The sequence below is a fragment of the Diceros bicornis genome, chromosome 33, assembly GCF_020826845.1.
Source record: "Diceros bicornis minor isolate mBicDic1 chromosome 33, mDicBic1.mat.cur, whole genome shotgun sequence".
NCBI lineage: Eukaryota > Metazoa > Chordata > Mammalia > Perissodactyla > Rhinocerotidae > Diceros > Diceros bicornis.
The window spans coordinates 22,402,702-22,418,918 of NC_080772.1; the positions used below are offsets into that span (position 1 = coordinate 22,402,702).

The window sequence follows — 16,217 nt, forward strand, 5'->3', positions numbered from 1 at the left end:
TAAAAAGCAGAGACCGACTCATACTTTTCTAAATCTCAATGACACCTTGGCATTTTGGTAAGCAAGGTAGACAATTTGTGCGCTCTAAAATTTGGACTAAAGACTTCGAATAAAAATTCTATCACCCATGCTCCCAGCACATGAAAAGCAGCGTCTTTTTAACAAAAAGCTGCCTTAATCTATAAAAGGATCTGCTGAAGCAGCACCATTCGGGCGCTTTCGGCGGGGTCTGTGTTAATGATTACTTACATCATGAGTGGCTTTCCCGGCTAACTCCCTAGAAATGTTTCTGGTAAAACAAACAGTCCAAAAATATATGTCATTATTATTTAATCAAGAGTTCTACACAGTAAATATATGAATAGGAAAGAAAAATAACAGAAAGAGGCCACATCTTCTATTTGGAAAAAAAAGAATTCTAGAATTTAAAGAAAAATTTTAGAAAGATTAACGTCCTGCAATCCTCCTTAGTCATAAACAGAGAATTCATTACCAGAAGATTTCTTTAAAATCATCTAATTCATTCTGGCTTCATTAATAATGAAACCTAGTTGATCCTCACCACTCTGTGAGGCAAACAAGTATCTCCATTCAACAAAAATGGATATTGGGACTCAGAAACATTAAATCACTTGCTCAAGATGACAGGTCCATCTATAGGCAACATATATTTAATCATTATTAAACCTTTAAGTCACACAAATTTCCTCTGGTTAGAAAAAAGTCTATAAATTTTTATCAGAAAGTTCTTCTAAACGTCTCACTAAAATCCCATTAGATATCGTTTAAGAACATTGCCCTTTGTGGGACTAAAAAACTGCTGCTCGTTGTATCTCATACCGAATCACTTCATATCTCCAAAATAATAAATCCTCCTTCCTCCCTTCTCTTCTTTTAAAGGAAACAACAGCAACACTTCAACTTTCTACAATTTAGCCTGTGACAGATGGTGGTTTCCAAAGATGACCACAACCTCCCATCCCACACGCTCTTCTTTTAATTTGACTTTTAATAGTCCTCCCAAGGAGAGCTGGGCTCTATGTTCCCAGATCTGTGTTCTGAATCTGGGTCTGGGGAGGCTTGTGACTAAGGCATAAGTAATCCTATGTGACTTCTGAGGTTAAGTCACAAAAGGAGATACAGCTTCCTTGGAACTCACACTCTTTGAACCCCAGCCACCATGCTGTAAGGAAGCCCAAGCAGTATGCAGAGAGGCCACATGTAAGTATTCTAGACTCTAACTCAGCTGAGGTCCCAGTCATGCCCACATCAAACACCAGGCATTAAGTGAGCAAGACTTCAGTTGCTTACAGCACCAAGCAGTTGACTCAGCCCTGGCTTTGAGTGTTCCTAGCTGAGATGCCAAACGTTATGGAGCAGATGAGCTGTGTCCATCATGCCGTTTTCCAGTCCTGACCCATAACATCTGTGAGCATAATGCCACCAAGGTTCAGATGGTATATTTTGCAGCAACAGTAAACAGAACTCCCTAATCCAGAACACAAGCAAGAAATGAAAAGGAGACAAGGAATAAAAGGCTTCTTTTTGAATATTCAAAATAAATATCCCAAATTCTGTGCTCCAAAGATCACTAGCTTTACCAGTAAGTCTCTCAGATTCTCATGCAGATCTTATTAAAAAATGCATGTAAAATAAGAGGAAATAGGAACATACTATAATATTTCCTGTCTTCATCTATGCATGTCTCTCCTTAGAATGCCTTTTTTCTCCTCTGATGAAATCTCAATGAGCCTTTGAGGCTCCAATCAAACACTACAGCAGCTATGAAGCCTTTCCTCAACTCACAAAATGAACTCTCTGCTTCTATAAAATATCTGTCCAGCCCTCTAATACAATTTTCCATTCTAATGCATATACTGTAATTACTTGTCCACATGTCTTTTTCCTTCTCTGAACTGTGAGATCTTGGAGGATAGGGCCCATTTCTTTTTTAATCTTTGTATTCCCAACGTCTGGTATATATGAAGCGCTCATTAAATTTCTGCTAAATAAACAAACAAACTTGGTTATCTGGTTTCCAAACCCACAGCAGATAAAGTGCAGAACCAAATGCAATGAGTGCACTTGATTAGATCCTGGTTTGAAACCCAAAGCTATCCCAGATATTTGGGGGCAAGCTGAACCAGAGAGTTGATATTTGATGATATTCGTTTTCTTAGGTTTAATAGTGCTATTGTGTGTGGTTATAAAAGGTAATGACTTTGTTTTAAGGTAATATACTTTACAGATAAAAGGTCATCTGTAACTTACTTTCAAATAGTTCATCTAATACACACACACACACACACACACACACACACACACACAGAGGGGAAGAGGGAGCAAGACACAGCATCTGCAGCACTGAAATGGTCATTATTTAGCCACTCATTCTACCACATTACTGAAGCACCATGGGAGCTAAGAAAAAGAGAGATATAAGACACTGCGTATCACAAAGCACCACCCTGCTTTTCCACCTGCGTTGTATACTGTTTCTACTACTTAATATATAATTGGTTGGTGACAGAACGTGAATAGATGACAGATAGATAGCCTTCTGACTTATTCTGCAAATAAAATGATCCCACAAAATAAGGAACTATTGTTCAAGTAGAAATTTGCGAAGAAGGTTGAGAACATTTTTATAGGTGTTGTCACAAGTATATATTAATGTGTGACTGTAAGGGCTTTGCTCTTTGGATAGCTGTAGAATTTCATTATTTATCTATTGAGACATCAGCCCTTTAAGTGACACTTCCATTCTCTTTTTTATCACTTCTTCAATGGAAGGATTTAAGTGCTAACCCTGCTATACTTTCTTTGTAGTATTTGGTTTTGTTTTATTACCTTTCCAGAACTACTGAATTTCCCCAAGGTTTTCTTTACCTTTTTTCTCCTTTTTCCACTATAAACTGAGATTATTAATCCCTCTTCTCACCAGAGTGTCAAAATATTCTGCAGGAGTAAAGTTAATAAGTCTGGGTGTGAAAAATGTTCAGTTTTACTGAAGCAACAAAGCCAAAACGTCTTTATTGTTTCTGATTTGAAGGTAAGTGGACTTTCTTCTTTTCCATGGAACATTTTTTTGTAAAATCTGGAATCAATGTAATAAGCAACTTCTGAAATTAACCTTTGCATACTGTCAGACTCCATACTTTGCTGTTAACTGAGATCAGAAATACAAACTCCCAATAAATCGAGTTTTCTATGAAAGGATTGCTCCTAAATTTCAGAATAACTCATGAGTTTCCTTTAGGCAAATCAAAGAGCAGGAGCCTGTATGGTCCACACAGGCTCCCAGGAGGCCAGGAAGAACAGGCTAAGAGGTGCAACGTCTTGTGTAAAGAGCAGAAATGGGGGGAACGGGTTTGTGACAGAACTCTCTAGTGCTGGGAATGTCATTCTGAAGTGAGTGGGGGACTGTACTATTATAAAAGGGTTATTTGGGGAAGATCAATCTATTAATGACTTACAGTACAGAAGGAGAATTTGTCAAATCAGTCCGAAACACAGTTTAAAAATGAAAGCTTTTAAGCTGTTCTGTATACTATTTGGGAGGAGGCGGAGAATGAATGAAAATATATATATATACCTGTAAACACACACACACACATTCTCCATCCTTACTATCTCCCCCAATTTTAGCTAACCAATAAGAAAACAGGTACAATTTCCTGCTGTACCTGTTTCAAACAAGCCAACGCATACCATCATTTTAAGCATATTGATAGAACACAATAGACAAACAAATTTTAATGCCAGATTATTCAAAGCATTTTAGTTCATGGTTTTTCTCCTTGCTATTAAACTCCAAGGAATGTATATCAAAAATTCTAATTTGTTTTATTAACATTTTATAAACTAATCCTCCACATATTTATACAAATCTTCAAAAAAAAAAGTCTGTATAAGTAGCCTATTCCACTATAGTAACAAGTACTATAAATTGACAACTCAGGTTGATCAAGTTAATAAAGTAGTAGTAAAAAGTAAAGTAAAATCTTCCAAGCTGCAAGGGCATGTCCCTGCTACTCCGAATTTAGTCTACATACACCTTCATTAATTGACAGATTTCAGCCAAGACTTCTGCACTGACACTTCCCATCTGCATGGTCCTAACCTTTTTAGCCTAGATTCAACACAGCAACTCCTCTCTAGGCCGCCTCTAGTTTCTTTCTGAATGCCTTTCCTTTTTTTTATCCTCATTATACACTCAATCCCTTCCTTGAAGAGAGTAAACGTCTATGAACAACTGCGGCAGGCCCAGAAAATCTGGGATAAGGCTGCTAGAGACACTTGAACCTCACTGGAAAATTTCTCAAGAAGGGAATGGAAAAGGGCTTGCATAGCCAGGAAGCTCTTCATCCCTCGGCGAGAAGGCGTTGGCTCCCTCACTGCTCTGGGGGCCAAGCCAGGTGAGGCAAGGAGCTCAGCTCTGAAAATCACAAGCCCCAGAAGGCCTTCACCTGCTCTTTGGTGGAGTAGTCCCCTCACTTCTCATCTGAGAAAGGGAAAAGATCCCCTCAGTGCTCAGTCTGGTAATACAGAGCATGGAGGTAGAAGGGCTCTGGGGTTCAGTGGTGCCTGAAGGCAGCAGCCATCAGTCCTGCCACACTGTTCCAGAATTAAGGATGCAAATCAGAAGACTATACATGAGAGCCAGCCAGCTCCTGATGGGAGACAGGATATGAACAACTGTTGTGCAGGTGACCATCTGGGACCTTAACCCCCTGGGACTCAACCCACGCTCCCCCTACCAGAGGCTCTCCCTTCTCTCCCCTTCCCTCCCCACCATAGGGTCAGCCCTGCCTCCAGTGACAGTGAGAAGAGGAGGCAGCAGCTGAAGGCTACTCCTAGTGAGACTCAGGGCCCCTGCAGGAGCCCCAGCTCACCCTACGGCCTGCATGCAGGGCCAGGCCAGCTGTGCCCAGGCCCAGTTCCTTCCTGCCCAAGGCTTCACTTGCCTAGAGCCGAAGATCTGGGGTCCCCTTCGTCTCCTGGCTCTCCTCTCTCCTGAATGCCTTTTCTCAAAGTGAGAATATTTACTATTTCGGTGAGATCATCAATGATTACGAGAACACTGTTGGTATGTGAGTGTACTTTAACCAGAGAGGGATAACGCTCCAGCTTTGTTTTCTAATGTCCTTCATGTCCAGGCATTTTGTTGACTTTTGTCACTGTCAATTGTCACTGTCAATATGTTCAGTTCACAATGAATATCATGTCATTTTCCTGTGTTATATCTAATAGCTTAAAGCCTTTCATTTATTAGAATTCTTAATTAACTGTACATGCCTCTTGCTTAAAATAAAAGGTAGCACAGCATAAATACAAGATCTTTATGTGACTTCCATTTCCTTCACTAGGTTCCATTATTCATACTATTTGTTTATTTAGAAAAGACTCTGGGCCGGCCCCATGGCTTAGCGGTTAAGTGCAGCTATCCGCGACTGGCGGCCCGGGTTCGGATCCCGGGCGCGCACCGATGCACCACTTCTCCGGCCATGCTGAGGCCAGATCCCACATACGGCAACTAGAAGGATGTGCAACTATGACATACAACTATCTACCGGGGCTTTGGGGAAAAAAAAGGAGGAGGATTGGCAATAGATGTTAGCTCAGAGCCGGTCTTCCTCAGCAAAAAGAGGAGGATTAGCATGGATGTTAGCTCAGGGCTGATCTTCCTCAAAAAAAAAAAAAAAGAAGAAAAGAAAAGACTCTGGTGGTGCTAGAATACAATAAAACATTTTTTAAATGGAATAAATATTTTTATATCACACTTTTACAGAAAACCCTTAAGGAATGAAGATATTAATGTTACTTAAAACAGCAAGAAAAACACTATACGTAAAATAAGTCTCGAAATAAAATCACAGAAATTGAAAATACAATACACTACCAGAAACTCCAAAGAGGTGGGTATTCCTAAGGCTTCAGGAATTTGTTACAATTTTCACCAATCTTAAACCATCTATTTCCAATTTACACCATTTTGACCACGTGAATCTAATGAACACTTTGAAGACATCTAACATTATAACATTATAGAGTCTATAATAATATCCTTAAACAGGAGAGAAATTAAAATATACAAAAGCTAGGGAATGTGATACTCAATCCTATTAGACAACGGGTTCAGCCCCCCAGTCTGCTGAACCACAATATCGTCCAGCAACCGACTAACTTCCAACAACAAATCAGCCAATTACTGCACTGTGTCTGTCTGTGTTAAGTGATGTTTTCAACCTAATGGCTTCCTTAACAAATAGCTAGCATCTTCAGTAAGCGCTGTTAGCCGAGCAAGTCTGGTGAAGAGGGAAACTATAGTTCATGATCATACACGAAATACTTAATGACCGTAACAGACTTCCCCCATAAGCTTGATTGTGTTCCCGTCACCACCACCCTTCTTCCATCTTCAACTTTAAGAAAAAAATTGAGAAAGCCAGGGAAGAAAGATAATAGGAGGCAGAGGAGGAAAGTCTACAAAGATTTCCACCTAAATTGAAGCAGTCCGAAGTTGTGCCATTATTTATCATTCTATCTTTACTTTAAAGTACCTAGCCATGCTGGGGCTTAGTCTCAACACACAGCACACCCAAAACAACACCTACAACAGGCTGCAGGCACACAGTGGCAGGGACAGGACAGCAGAATCACCTCCAACACCACAAGGCCCGACTGCCTGTCTCCACAACCATCACAACCAGCTTCCACAAATTCAAGAAATACTACTATGTTAAATTTGTAGAAATTCATATACTCTTGACATTCAGATTTTTAGTAAAGAATTTATGTATTCCTTATTTAGGAATCTAAAAACATATGTGAACGAATTCGCCATCTATGTTCCAACAATAACCAGAGGAGATTACCTAATAAATATATTTATGAATAATTCTATTTTTAAAATATATATACAAGCACATTAAAAATGTATATTTAAAAATTTGTTCTCCATGTAACCGTCTAAATTTTCCATTTAGTTTAACTCCAGAGATGGCCTAGAAATGACTCAAGTAAAGATATAGGTTCTTCTAATATGTGCAATTCAATTTTTTAATTTACATTTTGACAATAACTGTAAGGTTTTCATTGTTAAGCATATTAACAACAGAATTAGAAATTTTAAGATAAATTAATATTAAATATTCTTACAAATGCTACTGTACCACCAAAGGCAAGGGAAGTCATTTCATGTTTGATTCATGAGCTGATTTTATGAGCAGGAATCATCTGCTAGAAAAGACAATCCTCATTCAGAAGGGGACTTCAAGGGGCAAGGATCAGCCAGCAACAACAGGAACTTCCAGAACTCACTCACTCTGCAAGTTAAGCCTGGGAAGATGCGGGATCACATTTCCTATGGACACACTAAATGAATAATAGAAAATACCACGCATTATGTGTTCATCTATGACAACAAGTCTTTGGTCCCCAGCAGCTGGAACACTAAAAGCAGTGCATGCTGATCCCCACACGTGCACAGGTGAAAGAGGTCCCTGAAAGCTCCCCCAACTCCCTGCAAACAACTGAGCAGACAGAAGAATTCCACAAATAGCAAAGCACAAGTCAGATGACTGAATACATTATCAGCCTTCTTTTGGAACTACAATATCTCAACACCGAGTCATCCATGCTACATGGATTGCAAAAACTCGGCAACCGTGCATCACACAATCACCACCGAATAGTTAAACGTACTAGAATTAAATATATTCTAAAGGAATAAGAAGCCAAGTGTCTACATCAGTGTTTCTTCCTTTCTAAGCCCATATCCCCTACAGCGCTCACGCAATCTATTTTCTACCTATCCCCATAATCAAGTTTTCTTAAGCTTATTTTCTGCGCTTTTTACTGTGAGAAACAATAGGCAACCTGAATACACTTTTTCAAAATACACTCCTACCTCCTTCCCTTTCCCTAGTGGAGAATTACTGAGCTGTGTTAGCTGAATAAAGCACTGGATAAGACACAGCCATACTATGCTGAAAGGAAGTACAGCCTACCAGTTAACAGGGGCACAAGTTAAGGGGGCAGGGCTAAGGAACAATGTTTGCCTGGGTTCAAATTCCTCTCCAGTACTCTGGCTGTGTGACCTTTGGCAAGTTATCTGACAGCTCTGTGCCTCCACTTCCTGAACTGTGAAAGAGGAATAACAAGAGGACCTACCTCACTGTGGTACAGTGAGAAACACACAAGGGTATACAATAGGGCACCTTAACCCTGCACCAGGATTTTAGTAAGCACTCAGTAAATGTTGCCTGTTTTCACTTTATCCACTACAGTTTTTATTTTTTGAAAATTAAAAGACAAGAAAGAATCCTGCAATTTAAGAATTGTTAAACACTGTGCTGATGACTGAAAAAGCTAGAGACTATCTGTAGGTCTTAAGATAAGTAACACCTGTCCAGGTACAGGCCTGCCTTGAGGCAAGGGTTCGGGAGATACCTGCAGACATAGTTTGCAGCACCGGAACTGTTCAAATCAACTCATTGTTTTTATGGACTTAACAACTACACTGAGAGCCTTATAAAGGCCTGCAAACATTTGCTTTATCAGACGCCTAACAGGAAGATATTTCAAACTCACCATTCCCTCTGATATTTATGATTTGTTTCCCCACTCATTGGTCAAGGGTAATTTTTCCCCCAGAGTTTTGCCCAAAGGACAATGACTTAATCCCCTTTAAGCTTCAACTCCTTCTGGAAAATGGGGGTAACCTCTATTTTATAAGGCTGTGGCAAGAATAAAAGAATGGACCACACCTCAAAAAGCCTACTACAGGTTGCTGGCACTCAATGATAGCTATTATTATTTATGTTGTTAGCATTGTTACTTTCCCAATACAGACATTTTAGTCAAAAGCAAAAATGAGTTACATCTAGAAAAAATGACAACCATAACGGAACACCTGTGAAAGGCTATGCAAGGGAGTTTTCCATCCTTGAGTAACCTAGGGTGGTAAGGCCCAGAAGACGTTAGTCTTAAAGCAGCAACAATGCACAGACATCCACAGACATGGGACCTCCGACCAACTAAAGATTCTCATCCTGACAACACAAGACATGCTTTCAGAGGAAATAAAACAAAACTAATTATAAAGATTCATACCTTCATTAAAGGAAATCTATTTAATCATAAGCTAATCAGTCAAGGGGACATTTAACAACCTTTTTTATTATAAACATTATAATCCCATTTTCAGGGGGAAAACCCCAAGCCCAAATCAAAGCAGAACTTTTTGACATTACATAATTAAAATTAGACACAAAAAGAACAGATCTTTAGTATCAAAGCAAACTGAAAATTAAGGCAAACATGTCCCCTTCCACCTCCTCCCCCACCAAAAAAAATTCATCATCCACTCTATGTTGCCCCTTTAACCACAGGATTTGTAATGGATGGTTTATACTATCAAAGTCAACTGCCAACGCTGGGACACTCAAATACTCATTAAATAAAAAACCGAACAAATGAATGAAACAATGGTCCCATGAGGCAAGAATGCAAAGACAAGATCTACAAAGTCCAAAATGAGATTTAAGTTGGCCATCAGGAACCCTTAACAGTTCATAATTGGCTGCCTACAAGGTATAAATTCTGCCAGAGTTAACCTGCTAAGTGTAATTCTCCACGTACCTGTCAATTGACACCCAAAGTAAAAATTGTTTTTTCTTTCAGAACCTTTGACTAGTTGCTAACTTCTACCTATAAGCAGCTCTCCTCTCTTTCTTACTTAAAATTAAGATTCTAGGTCCAAAAGCCTCAAAAGCAGCTAAGTAAAGCACCACCATAGGTTCCCTGTTTAATTCTTCTCTAGAAATTTCCAACTAGGAAACAAATTGAAAATTGTCCTAGAATCAATGTTTCCACAATTGCATTATGTCATCACAGCCACTGGAAGCCAGAAATGTGGTAGGATAAACACATAAAATCTTTGTCCTAAAAGCCAAGAGTACTAGGACCTACCTGTAACCATCTAGTCTTGTAATTTCAGTTACCTTCACAGCACAAGCTTACCTTTAAGATTTCCACTCCTTTTCATACTCAGTTTTGCCTCAGTTTTACAACAGCTAGGAAAACTACACCAGTTTCTAAAATATCCACAAAAGTCACACTCTCATCTCTATTTAGAAATTAGTATCCAGAATCCATAAAGTATGTGTTTTTCCTTTGAGCTTTCTGAATTAAGGACCTGTGACACTAAAATTGTATTTTACAGCTTTTCCAGACATTATTTTTAATAGATTTTAAAGAGTAATATGACACAATATTCTTTCTACAGTTTGCAATTCATAAATCCTTCTACAAGCCTTTAAAACAAAAAAGAAAATAATCACATAAAGGCTAAGAATATCTTTTTCATTTAAAAAACAAGGCACAAAGGTAAAATTAGCTTGAGATATGAAAGAGTATAAAAAACTGAGGGTTTTGTTCTGTTTTCCCTTAAATGGCTTTCATTATTGGTATGTAAACATCATCTGATTATTTCATTAGCGGAAAAGATCCTGATTTGCTGCTGATCTCATGATTTACTGCGATAAAAGAAGAACACCTTAAAGCAGTTACTTTTCTCCCTCCTATTCTCTTAATTTAAAATTGACAGAGCATGTAATAACATAAATTACCAAACAAAACTATAAACGCAAAATATTGAAAAGCTAGTGATTTCTTAAATAGCACTTCTGCCATAAAAATAGCTAAGCATTAATTATGCTTTTAAGTATAATTTCAACCATGACATAGTAATGGTCAAAATATCAAATAAGGAAACACTGTGCATTTCAGAAAATTAATCTTCTAAAAAAATTGTTTAAGGAGACCCTTTTTTTTTTCCGCCACTACCCAACCTCCTAAGTAAGGACTGCTTAAAAGAATCGCTTTTAAACCCAATACAACACAAACAATATTTTCTAAGAAACTCAAGCTGTCAACTTATGGGTCACATTTCAACCTGATGTGATTTGAAACAGCGAAGGTATTGAATGCTTAAATATAGGGTGTGTAATGGAAGCTCTGCTCACAGGTCCTTGATTCTGAGGCTTGGAAAGCTTTAATAAGATATAACTACAGTAAAGCCAACCGAGGAGCATTACCCCTTCATGGACTCTCATACCACAACCCAAGTCCCCCTCGAATCTTTACATCTTACATTTCCACTAAAATGCTCCTCTAACACTGAGTGAAAGTCACGTACATTACATTTAACCAATGAAGGGTTAAAATCAGAGCCAAACTATCTAAAAAATATTAAATTCATAATTGGCGAGCTCTTTTGTACCCTCTGCTTCAGTATCCTGACATCTAAAAGTCAAAGAACTCCTCTGTTAAGACTGAAATTCCCAGGAGGAAGAAGGCTCAGATCCAGTCTGAGAGCACACAATGGAATCACAGCTGACGATGCACATCTTTTTCTAGATGTCTCCATATGCTTGAGAGGTTTTTTTTCCCCCTAGCCAGGCATTAGGGGACTTGCTACTCTGTGCCACCAAAAATCTGAGAATGTTTTCAAGGATCGTTGTAGAGAATGAAGTAAAATAATGAGTTGCTCTTGAGCATACAAAAGAGAAGAAGGGCACACGTCAGACTGGCCATCAGTAACTAAATTAACTAATGATGGGGGGTTTTGAATGTCAAATTTTGAATGTTGTTTAATTTATAATACTCCCGACTTCTGGCAGCAAAATGTTTATCTTCACAGTTTTTACTATTTTATCACTAAAATAACACCTCAAGGGCTACAGCAAAATGCAATTAATTTTTGTCTACATGAACACTCAAAATTATACTGGATTGGGAATTCACATTATAAATTTGAAATGGTATATTACAAGAAAACATATTTGTAGGGTGTGGTAAATACAGTTCTGTTCCCTAAAGCTACAGTCCCCCTCAATTCTTTCTTAGTAACCCAATATTAATAGAAGCTTGAGAAACCAGTACAGATAAGATATATATCGTGGACATAAAATACCTCAAAAAAACCTCCCAAGATTAGTTAAATTCACGGGATACTTATCAAAAAATGAATGGATTCATTCTCAGTGTAATATTATTCATTCTTATAACTCCCAAAGATTCTACAAATTCCAGTTGGGTAAAGGAGCCTTGCTGCTGACAGTGTGCACTACCCTCACCAACAAAGAACAGGAACACACACATACATACACACACACACACACACACACACACACACACACACACACACACGCAAGCACTGTAGCAGCTGCTATCTTTTTAAAAGACTGCTTTTCTTGCAGAGCAACCCGTGGTCTTTCTAGAGAACCAAAGATCTACCCTCCCTATTCTTAAAAGAGTTGAGCAAGTCACTAGACTGAACGCAACAAACAGCTTAAAACAACCCAAGATGTCTCCTAACCTTGCATAAACCAGAAAAGTACCCACACGCGTACAGTTCAGTAGTGTTTAAGAACAAAACTAAAAGAATTTATTTTTAAGAATCTTTTGTGTGGGAGTAATCTGACAACTACATTTTACTCAGACTTTTTCTATGCAGACAAATATTCTTTGCCTAGCTTTGCTCCTTAAATACCAACGCTTTATGTTTCAAACAGGGATGCTTTGGTTCCTAACTTAATTCTGTTTACTCAAGAAAGCAAAAAAACAAAACAAACACAAACGCATACCATAAGCCACAACTTTTTTTTTTTGTCATCCCCAAATGCCAAACTTTCAAGTGGACTTTGGGAACTGGCAGTCTAATTAAACAAGGAACCAGTGAAGCCATTAGAAACAATGATGCTTTACACTCCCAATAATCAATAGACGTAAGGCTGTCCCGACGCCTTCATTTATAGAGGACCCTTTCAAATTTCACTGTCCCCACGCTGGGGTGGCTGAGTGAAACTCAAGGCGAGGTAAACAGATAACTTCTGTGATCCCCACCACGTAAACAGGCGCTGAGGTCCGATCCCTCCAATCTATGCCATTTCAGAAACGGGCCTCGGAGAGTTACCGCCACATCGTAAGTGGCTTTAGACTTCGCCGTGTCTAAGACAACGTCTCTGGCGGTACCAGAGAAATACAGTATCTCGTGTACCTCTACGGGCCTCCCCGGGTCAGAGCCTCTATAAGTGACACTACCCCACAGACCAAGAAACGGGTGACTAGGGATGGACAAGAGCGGATAGCTCTTGGCGTCTCCATGACTCCCCCGCCCCGATTGCAACTCTGCTCTAACTGGTCCGGAAGAAACCCCGCCCCCTTCCTTCCTCCGGTCCCCACGATTGGCTTACCCACACCCAGCAGGTCAGCTCCCCGCCTTTGATTGGCTCACTGCCCCATCAGTCACACGCAGCAAGATTCGGGTCGGTGGGAGGGGAAGGCGTTGGAGGAGGTGGAGTGGGAGTGGGATTAGAGGACGAGGTGGCGGAGGAGGGTGTTCGGGCTCGGTCCCCGGTTTGGGAAAGTTTCCCCTACCAGTGACAGACCCTGAAAGCGTTCGGCTCAGTCCAGCTCCCGGGCGGTGCAAGGGGCTCGGGTCCCCGATTCCCGCCCCTCGGTCCCGCAGGCCCCGGAAACCACCAGGGGGAGGGGGAAGAGGGAGGGACCATCTAAGCAGGGACCGACCCACCCCCGATCTCGGAAGAGGCGCCTCCGGGACTCCCCGGAGGGGCGGGGAGCTCCAGCCCGCAGCGACGACCCCGGCCCCCTCCCCCCGCAGCCCCCAGGGGCCGAGGAAGAAGTGCCCCCGGGCCCGGGGTGTGACTGTCGCGAGCCGGCCCGGAGGACACCTCCCGCTTCCCGCCTGGGGCCCTGAGGGCCTGTCTCTTCAGGGGCGGGGAGACAGGAGAGAGAAAAGGGGGCGCTGGCGAGCCAACCCGGAACCTCCTGCACCGCCTCCCGCCCCCGGCCCCGGCCCCAGCGCGCCTCCTGCACACATGCCCGCACCCAGAAAGTTAAGTCAGGGGCGAGCCCAGCTCGGCGCCGCCGCGGGCCGGCCCCCGGCTCCCCGCCCCCACCGCGGCCCGGCCTGCGCGGCCCGAGCGCGCCGCCCGCCCCGCCCGCCGCAGCTCGCTCCCGGCCGCCCGCGGCGCCCCTCGCCCCCCGCCCCCGGCGCTGACACGGGCCCGGGCCGCGGCTCCCCCCGCCGGCGCCCCTGACGTCGCGCTTCACCTTCACACACCCCGAGCACTTCCCGGGTCCTGCCTCCCCTAGCCCGGCTCCCACCCTCCGCTGCAGGCGCTCGCGCTTCCATTAAAGAATGCACCTTCTCCGGATTCACCTTCCCGTCCCTGCCTCCCTCCCCCCGAGGGCGCAGGAGCCTCGGTTCTCGCCGACCCCGCACCCGGCTGGACCGCGGGCGCCTCGCGCCCCGAGGGGGCCGCGCCCGCGCCCCCGGCCTCCCCGCCGCGCCTCGGCTCTCACCTCCGGCCGGCGCCGCGGGCTGCAGCCTCCGCCCGCCTCGCGCTCCGGGACCCGTCTCCCGAGCTCTCGCACGGCGCTGGAGCGCCTCCTTTCTCTCCCAGGGACTCCGCGTCTCCCCGCCGCTTCCCGCCCTCCCCACCCCCCAGCCCCAACTCCCCAGCTCCGCGGCGCCTCCGGGATGCAAGTCCCGGTCCCCGCGCGCTCCGGCAGCGCTCCCCGCGCACAAAAACAGCCCTCTCCGCGGCGCGCGGCGCTGCCCGGCTCGGCGCAGCGGGGGCAGGCGCGGCCGGGGGTGGGGACGCGCGCCCCCCGCCCGCCCCCGCCCTCGCGGCCCCCAGGGAAGGCGCGGTTACCGGCTCGGGTCGGTCACGCCGTCAGGTGCCGGCTGCCGTCGGCGCTGACCTTCGCCGCCGAAGCTGTGGCTGAGGCTGCGGCCGCCATGTTCCCGTGTTAATAACTGCTGCCTGGTTGTTTATTTCAATGGAGATCCTCCCCCAACTCCCTCCTCCTCCTCCTCCTCCTCCTCCTCCTCCTCCTCCGCGTCTCCGCACTTGCGGAGAGACACAGACCGCGCGAGCTCGCGAGCAGGGGAGGGGGCTCGGGAGCCAGGCCGTCCCTCCCTCCGCCTCCCTGGCCGTGGCCGCCGCCAAGTCCTGTCACTGGGGAAAGGACGGGGCGGAAACTTGCCTCCCGCGCCCCCGGGGAGGGGGCAAAGGTGGACGGAGGGTTCTCCCGAGAGCAGACCCTGGCCGCGGGGTCCGCAGCATCTCCGTCGGCGGAGTCCTCTAAGAAGGCGCCCCGGGAAGAGGTGAAGAGTGAGGGGAGAAGGGAGAGGGGACAAAATGGGTGACTGTGGTAGAGGGAGGGTGACCTATGGGTGACTGGAAGTGAAGAGAGAGTAAACAGATGACTCCATGAGAGGGCAAAGGGCAGTGCCAAAAAATAAAGCGAGCGGATGGGACAGGCTGGTGCTGCAGAGTGGAGGCAGTGAGATCTTGGGGCTGCCGACGGCGAGGAAGATGCCCCGGGACGAAGACTGGGGACAGCCAAGTGCCAGGGTCTCCCCGGGAGGAGCCTCTCTCCCGCGCTCGGCCGGGCCCCTCTGCCAGCAGCCTGCACCCTTAGGACGCACCTCGCACGCCCCGCGGCTGCTGCTGCGCCCTGGAGGCGCCCCTAGTCCATCAAGTCTCCCTCGGTTCCTACGAGGATAGGCTTCTCCTGTTGCAGCCGTGTCTCGAGAGAGGATGGAAGGGCGCTCCTGTGAGAGGCGAGCTTAAGGGGGTGCCACCCAGCAATTGCATAATAAAGCAAAAGTGAACACGGTGTAAAACCTAACCTGGTTGAGCATTCTTGTCGCGACATGAGTCACAAAAGTTTTTTATTGTCAAGTCCACTTTCTAGACATAAGAAAGTGATGTTGGGGGACGCAGGAGAGTTGCACCAAAAATTCGAGGAGAACCTTCATTTAAATGTTACTTGGAGCAGTTTTATGCTGTGGAAAAGCAAGATCTTCCCAACTTAGATATACTTAATTAGTCGGAAAAAGTAAGCAACACTTGTTTTAACAAATTTCCTTATTTTTAGTCTGATAGTGAGAAAGGTCACTTGCCTTAGACAATAATAGTGTTTATTGAACACTTACTATGTGTCTGGCACTGTGCTAAATGATTTAGATATGCTATAGATTCTGATCCTCAAGCCTTACAAAGCAATGACCATTTTTATCCTTCACAAAAAATTGAAGTTTAAAGAAGTCAAGTAATTTGCCTTGGGTCCTCCAGGCAGGAAGCCAGAGGGGATTTGAGCTCAGTTCCAGTGGGCTC

At 44.0% G+C, this 16,217-nt stretch overlaps 1 protein-coding gene across 12 annotated transcripts in view; it reads right to left on the minus strand.

The window, feature by feature from the left end:
- Positions 1-15,593, minus strand: part of NCOA2 (nuclear receptor coactivator 2) — a 282,839-nt gene extending 267,246 nt beyond the window's left edge. For 9 of the 12 annotated variants that reach the window (XM_058528863.1, XM_058528860.1, XM_058528864.1 and 6 more), the window contains exon 1: positions 14,748-14,870. The gene's annotated coding sequence lies outside the window, so the exon portion shown is untranslated. Of the gene's footprint in view, positions 1-13,262; positions 13,636-14,394; positions 14,460-14,747; positions 14,871-15,526 lie in introns of those variants that run through there. The other 3 variants (XM_058528854.1, XM_058528856.1, XM_058528857.1) reach the window with 3 other exon arrangements.
- Positions 15,594-16,217: the final 624 nt, after the last annotated feature.